The 7,253-nt window shown below is 58.8% G+C and overlaps 1 protein-coding gene across 1 annotated transcript in view; it reads left to right on the top strand.

The window, feature by feature from the left end:
- NTN1 (netrin 1) overlaps nucleotides 1–7,253 on the top strand; it is an 84,694-nt gene that overhangs the window by 22,663 nt on the left and 54,778 nt on the right. The gene's annotated exons all lie outside the window — the stretch shown is intronic.

Below are 7,253 nucleotides of genomic sequence, written 5' to 3'. Positions count from 1 at the left end.
AGGAGAGGAGAGGAGAGAGGAGCCAGGGCAGGCAGGGAGGGAAGGAAACAGCGCTGCACCTGGTACATTTCAGGGTTGGTTTTGCAGCTCCGCACGGGCAGTGACAGCAGCTCCGTGGGGGCGTGAGCAGGCGCAGCAGGGCAGATTTACAGCCGTGGGTCAGGCCCAGGCTGAGCCAAACCTCCTGCCTAGCATCAGTTTTATGGACAAGATGAAGTGCAGAGGCTCCAGTGCGAGCGCCCTGCGAGAGGAGAAACGCTGGAGAGCAGGAGCAGGGGGTTCTGTGAGGGGCCATGCTGCCCCTCCCTGCCCTGCTCTGCTCCTTCCCAGCCTGGGCTAGGGGGTGCAGAGAGCAGCAATGAGCAGCCCCAGCAGCTGCTGGGTCTGGTCCCGCAGCCCCAGGGAACTCACGGGCTGGGAGCCACGGGCAGAGCAGCTGGAGGCTGCAGGAAGCCGGAGCAAGGGCTCCCCTCTTTCAAAACAAAACAAAATTCACAGCAATTCCCAGACCTGCAGAAGGGAGCAACACCAGACAGGGAACTGAAACCTCGGAGACAAATCCAAATCCAAATCCCAATCCAAATCCCAATCCCAAGCCAAATCCAAATGCAAATCCATGCCCAGCTGGGCACGGGGCAGCCAGGCCAGGGAGATGCTGTGGGGATTGTCACAGCACCACAGGACACCAAGCCAGGCCAGGGCTTGCCTTCCTGGCCGGACACCCAGACTGAAACTCTTGTAAACTCAGAACCTCATAGAAAAGATGAAGCGAAATTCCTGGAGGCTCCCGGCTCTGCCCGAGATCGGCGTGGGACAGACCTTTGTCCCAGATGTGGTGAGATTGTCACTTCATCACCGTCTGGTACTGAAAGCTGCGTTTCAGCTGGGCTTTGACGGGTAATTGATGGATGATGCAACGCTTGTTGTGCCTGCAGCGTCCCCACATTGTCCTCTTTGGCAATGCCTTTTGATGTCCCTCTTCAAAGGACACATCCTGCCCTTTCCCTGCCAAGGGGTGACCAGGAAAGTCTTGGCAAACGCCAGGAAAGTGCCTGTGGTGTTGAGGCTGCTCCTCCTTCACCCCATCCCGAGGCAGGCGAGGTGAATTTATTCCTGACACCTTTGCTCCATTGGGGCAGATCCCCAGGTGAGCTGGGGGGGTCAGGGCAGTTCTTTGCCAGGGGGTGCTGGGTATCCACACAGTGCCCTGGGCAAACGAAGGGCACGGCCCAGTGGCTCTGAGTTACAAACCCTCACCTTGGATCCGTGATCCCATGGAAATGCTGTTATTTATTTATTCATTTATGCATTTATTTATTTATGGGATTCCAAGGGCTCGTTTCATGCAGGATAAAGCCTGCGGAGGAGCTGGTGGCAGCTGCTCCTCTGGAGCTCATGGCAGCATCCCAGTGATCCCAGTGGGAGCAGGGCAGAGCTCCAGGGGAAGCGCCAGGGCTGGGATGGGATGCCTGATGCCCCGGGGCCGCTCCTGCTGCACCAGCTGCAACGGGCACAGCTCCTCGGGCGGCTCCAGGTGCCCCAGAGGCTTCCAGCCGCAGTGGGGTTATTTATTTCCCAGGGAAGCCACAGCCAGAGCTCAGCTCCCCCCAGCTCCACTCCAGCTTTCGGTACTGCCCTGGTGAGCACCAAACACCTTCTGGCTCAGCAGGGCTGCCCAGGACCCTCACCCAGAGCCTGCCTGGGTGCTCTGGGGCTGACAAGGAGGGCAGGCATGCAGGGCAGGTGGTGGCTCCCCCTGCCCAGCCAGGCAGGTCACTGATGCTCCTCCAGCCCAGCCAGGAGGGTGGGGAGGCTCCTGCAGTGGCTGTGCTGAAGTTTGGGAGCAGCTGCTTGTCCTGCAGCTGGATTTGAGCCTGGCTCCGGCTGGGAGGGCTCCACAGCCCTCTGCAAAGCCCGACCCGTGCAGGGAATGGGGCAGGAGGGGTCTCTGTCCAGGGACGGGGGAGCTCCTTGCTGAGCCCTGGAGCCACATCCCGACAGCCCTGGGAGGGGACACGGGGCTGGGGGCCACTGCTGGGACAGGAGACACTGCAGGGACATGGGGACTGGCGCAGGAGGGGGTGAATGAACCAGGGGGATCCTGATCTAAGCCAGATTCAAGGATTCCATCCTTCCAGCACTGAGGGGAGGTGGGGACCTCCTCACATTGGGATGGATGCAAGGATGACAGAGTATTTGTGGCCTCAGGGAGCGGCTGTGGGGGGAAAGCGGAGGCTCAGATTCTCTGTGGACATGTAAGGCGAGCTTGACTCCCTCTTTGCTTTTGTGCTGGCAGGAGAAAACTGAGAAGTGTCTGCACACCTTGGGACTGGGAAGGCGCTGGAAGTGGCGGCAGGCTCAGCGCTGTCCCTCGGGAGCAGAGCCCAGAGCGGGTTTGCCATTGAGCAGAGCCCAGAGCGGGTTTGCCGCTGAGCAGAGCCCAGAGCGGGTTTGCTGTTCAGCAGAGCCCAGAGCGGGTTTGCTGTTTAGCAGAGCCCAGAGCGGGTTTGCCGCTGAGCAGAGGAAGCCGTGTCAGAGCAGGATCTAAAGGCAGATTACAGGGGATTCCCGGGGCGGCATTGAGCTGCCCCAGCCCGGCATTGACATTCATTGTGCCGGCCGCTCTCTCCCCCGGGCTGTCCGTGTCTGCAGCCCTGTGCTGTCACACAGGCAGTGACACGCTGCCCTTTCATGCGCACACACCGGGGCTCCCCAGGAGCCTTTCCCGAGCATTCCGATGCCGCAGCTTGTCAGGGATGCCCGGAAAGGGCCGGGCTGTGCCGCGGGGCGCCCGGGCTCCGGCAGAGCCGGGTTCAGCACAAGAATAACCCAGTCAGCAGGTGGGACACAGCAACCCCTAATCCCAAATCATTTTTCTTGCCGGCATCCGTTTTTTGTTGGGAATGGCGATGGTTGTGGGCAGCAGCAAGGCGTGGGCTCGCCCCTGGGAGAGCGATATTATTCCCCTCCTTTTGTGCCCGGGCCGTGTTTGAATTGGGAAACAAAGCTGAGCAGCTTGTGCCTCCTGTTGGAAGCCTTCCTATCCCGCTGGGGATCCGGGACCTTTTCATCTCAGCCCTGCACTCCAGAGGCTTCTGCCTCTTCCCGTCTTTAAGGCTTTAGTAAATATCAGAAAAGAGAAAATAAAGGCGATCCCCAGGGCTCGGCAGTGTTACCTTCCCTGCATGAAACAGAGGGGGGGAAAGAAAAACAGATATTTATCCTCATTTTAGCATGTTCCATGTGGAGCTCACAGAGAGTAAATAACGCTTAGTCTGATTTTGCAAGCTGGGGACACTGTGGAGCAGGGTGGGCTTTACTCTTTGTGTGAGTGCCCAGATTTTGGGGGGATCCAGACCCTGAGCCACGGCAGGGGAACAAAGCACTGCCAGGCCAATGCCAGCTCGGATGGATGCTCGGTGCCAGGGATTCCGGAGCCATGGGCAGGGCAGGCAGAGCTCAGCCCCCCAGAGCCATCTGGGCACTGCCCAGCTGCAAACCAGGCTCCCTAAACTGCCCCAGGGTCAGGCGGGGCAGCAGGCAGGGCAGGGAGGCTGTGTCCTCTGGGGAGGCAGGGACATTGCTGCTGGGAAAGGAACAGCTCAAAACCATCCAACTCCTGCTCATTTACTGTCTCAGGTATGATGTGAGTGTTTGGAGGGAACTCTTCCCTTTCCATGAAGTTTTTGATTATCTGATGGAAGGCAATTCAAAACAGGACAGGAATATTTCCCTTTTTTTTTTTTTTTTTTTTTTTTTTTTTTTTTTTTTTTTTTTGTTTGAAACCAAAACTTTTTGCTTGGCTTTCAAAACCCCAGATGAAATCATTGAAATCTGAAATACACCCAAACATGTTTCTAGTACGTTTTGATGTTTTTTCTTGGCAAAATGAAAGTTTTGCTGCCGCAGCCTCCAAGCCCCTGAGATTTCTGTCTGAGGCTCTCACTGAGGTCAGCCCCAGGTCTGGCACCCAGGCTGGCAGGGTGGCAAAGGCCAAGCTCGGCTCCCCAGCCCGGTGCTCTGAGCAGTTGCACAATTCCCTGTGACTCCTCCTGCCGAGGAACTCCACAGGAAGAGATTCCTGGCACACATTTGGGGGTGGCACTGCTTCCTCTGGCTAACCCTGTTCACATGTGGCTGCTGTTCACTCCTTGCCCTTTAGTGCTTCCTTTTCCTCCAAAGCCCTTTCAGGCCAGGTTTGCAGCTGGGCTCATCAGGGCAGCTGCTGTCCCCAGTTCTGCTGTCCCCAGAGGCTCTGCAGGGCCTGCATGGTTCCAGGGTGGCTCAGGGGACATTCAGAGCGTCCCTTGCCCCCTGTGCCATGTCCCCTCTGAGCAGGGAGCTCAGGAGCATTCCTCCCTGCCCAGCAATGCCAGCAGGCTGGGGACAGTCTCCAGAGCCAGGACGGGACATGTGAGTGAGGCAGCTCAGGGCTGGGGGTCACAGAGAGCACCAGAATCTGCTCCTGCCACCCTTGCAGCAGTGGGGAGACCCAGGAGGGGGCAGAGTCACAATCCCACCCGTCCCCAGTGTCCAGGCCTTGGAGTGGGCACGAGGCACGAGCCAGATCCCAAATTTACCCCACAAACAGGAGTGTGATTGGGAAAACAGCCCCTTCCCGAGGCACCCCTGAGGAGCTGCAGGGCCTGAGCCCCCCCAGCCCTGGTTTGCAGCCCCCTGGTCAGTGGGGCTGGGCCAGGAGCCCTGGTACAAATACAGGAGCACAAATAACGAGTTTGCTGCCCTGGCTGCTTGGAAGAGCTCCCAGAGCCACCCCTGGCCTGGGAGGGCACAGGAGCCATCCGGGGCTGTCTCCATCCCCTGTCCCAGGGCTGGCAGTGACAAACACCCCCAGCAGCCCCAAGGGGACCTGCAGCCCATGGCACTGCCAGTGACAGAGGGATGCTCTGACTTTGGAGCTGTTCCTGGTGTGGTGGGGCTGATTTAGGGCTTTTCTCTGGGCTGTGAGGGCGAGGGCTGCAGCCAGGAATGCAGCTCCCTGCAGCCCTGCAGCTTCCCCCAGGACTCCATCATTGCTCCATTTGCTTTGCTGGGCCTCATTATTTCCAAGTTTTCCAGCCCTAACGCTCAAGGAGGCTGTATTGGATGTAATTATTACTCAAAACTTTGGAAACTGAAAGGAGGGAAAATAGGCCATTAAACAATCCAGGAGCAGAGTAACAAGTGAGAATGAATGATGGCCCTGCCCTGTGGCTTGCCTGTGACAGCTTTGTTCCACCCACGGAGATGCTGGGGCAGGGAAGCTGAGCGGGCTGTTCTGTTAATCTCTGCGCTGTCAGAGGGGCAGTCCCCCGAGAGTGCAGATCTCCAGAGAGATGTGCCTCCCCTTTGAAAGGCAGCGCACATGCCCAGCTCCCAGCAAAGGACTTTTGTTCTGCTCTGATTTATACAATTCTCTGGGGCCAGCAGAAAAAGCTGTCATGGTTGCAGGGATTACTGGCCACTGGAGGCCAGGGTGGGCTGTGCAGAGTGATTTGTTCTCTCGGCTGGGCATGGAGATCCTGCTCGCCTTGCACAGGCTCCAGCTCTCACCCACCTGGGTGCTGACCCCCAGAACAGGCTGCCCTGCCATGGGGGTCCCTGTCCCCCCACAGAGCCAGTGACAACCTGGGGACACTCCTGCGCATGGCCAGGGCTGGAAGGAGACACTGAGAGTCTCACCCAGAGCAGGGGATGCTGCCAGCAGCTCCCTGCACACCTCAGAATGTGCCCAGGGCAGCACCAAGAGGTGCCAGCTGCTCCCCGGTGGCTCTGGGAGGGAATTGGGGTGTCTGGCTCCAGGGTGGCTCTGGGAGGGAATTGGGGTGTCTGGCTCCAGGATGGCTCAGGAAGGGAATTGGGGTGTCTGGCTCCAGGGTAGCCCATGTGGCTACTGAATCAGCCTGTGGCTTCCTCCATGGCCACAGTTTGCTCTGGGTGCACCTTGTGCAAGCTCTGTCTGATGTCCATGAGGAGCATCCCCTGCACACCCACGGCCCTGGCAGTGCCTGGGGTGAGGTTCCTGAGGCAGGAAATGCCTCTGAGCCTGCTCCTGGTCTCCAGGGCTGTTCCCAGGGCTCCTGAGGAGCTGAGCACAGGGTGGTGGATATGTCCTGTCCTGTAGAGCCCAGAGGCTCCGTTTGTCCATCCCCACCACCACCATGGAGATCTCGGGCACTCCGGTGAAGGGGTGAAGGACAGACAGACATGCCTTCACTTATCTGCTCCCGGCATTTCTCTGCTTGTTTGCTTTGTTTTCATCCCCTGGGGGGGAGGAGGAGGAGGAGGAGGGTGGTGCCTCCACACGCCCGGGCCCGGCCACCTCTGAACCCCAGTGCCAGAAGCCTTTCCATGCTCTATAAATTTTATTGGAAGATGTGTTTCTCTTGGGGGAGGGGGTGGTGGTGGTGCATTTCTTTGCTGTGCTCAGGCACCGTGAAAGGGCTCGTTAAACACCAGCTCCTGGCCCCATGAACCCCTCCAGGCAGGCAGAGGTGACACAGACTGATGGCATTTCCAGCCGGGCTGTCCCCTGGGATGCAGCACACAGCTTGGACGGTGCCGAGGTTGCTCTTGGCTCTGCGGCTCGTTTGTGGTGGAGGAATGCCTGAGGAGCCAGGAGAGGGCCGTGTCCCCAGCAGGACAGGCAGGGTTGGCTCTCATCCCCTGGGCCGTGTCCTCAGCAGGACAGGCAGGGTTGGCTCTCCTGGGCTGTGTCCCCAGGCAGGGTTGGCTCTCATCCCCTGGGCGCTGTGGCCCAGGCAGGACAGGCAGGGTTGGCTCTCATCCCCTGGGCTGTCTCAGGGTCACCAGCTGCTCCCAGGCTGTGGGAGGGCAGGGAAGGTGAGGGGGCACATCCCAGGTGCTCCCATGGGCCCCATGGCACGGGGCAGTGCTGGCTGAGGGCTCCTCCCAGAGCTCCTGCTGTTTTGCTAACCTCAGGCTGCAGCCTGGCCCTGCCGAGGCTCTGATGTTCTTGGACAGCCCTGGGCTGAGGAGACACCTTCCCAAACAAGAGCTGATTGAGAGACTGGCCAGCCCTTGGCTCAGCAGGCGCAGCTCCCAGCAGACAGCACCGAGCTGGAGCTGCCTGGATCTGCCACTCCCTGTCCCCAGCACTGCCTGGGTTCAGCACTGCAAATCCCACCTTGTGACCGTGTCACAGGGGTCCAAGGATGAGGGAAGAGACGAGGATCTGACTCCATGTTTCAGAAGGTTTGATTTATTATTTTATGATATATATTATATTAAAA

This window comes from Geospiza fortis, unplaced genomic scaffold (genome assembly GCF_000277835.1).
Source record: "Geospiza fortis unplaced genomic scaffold, GeoFor_1.0 scaffold485, whole genome shotgun sequence".
NCBI lineage: Eukaryota > Metazoa > Chordata > Aves > Passeriformes > Thraupidae > Geospiza > Geospiza fortis.
Note: the sequence above shows the minus strand (reverse complement) of the source record. Positions and strands in the feature narration are given on the sequence as shown.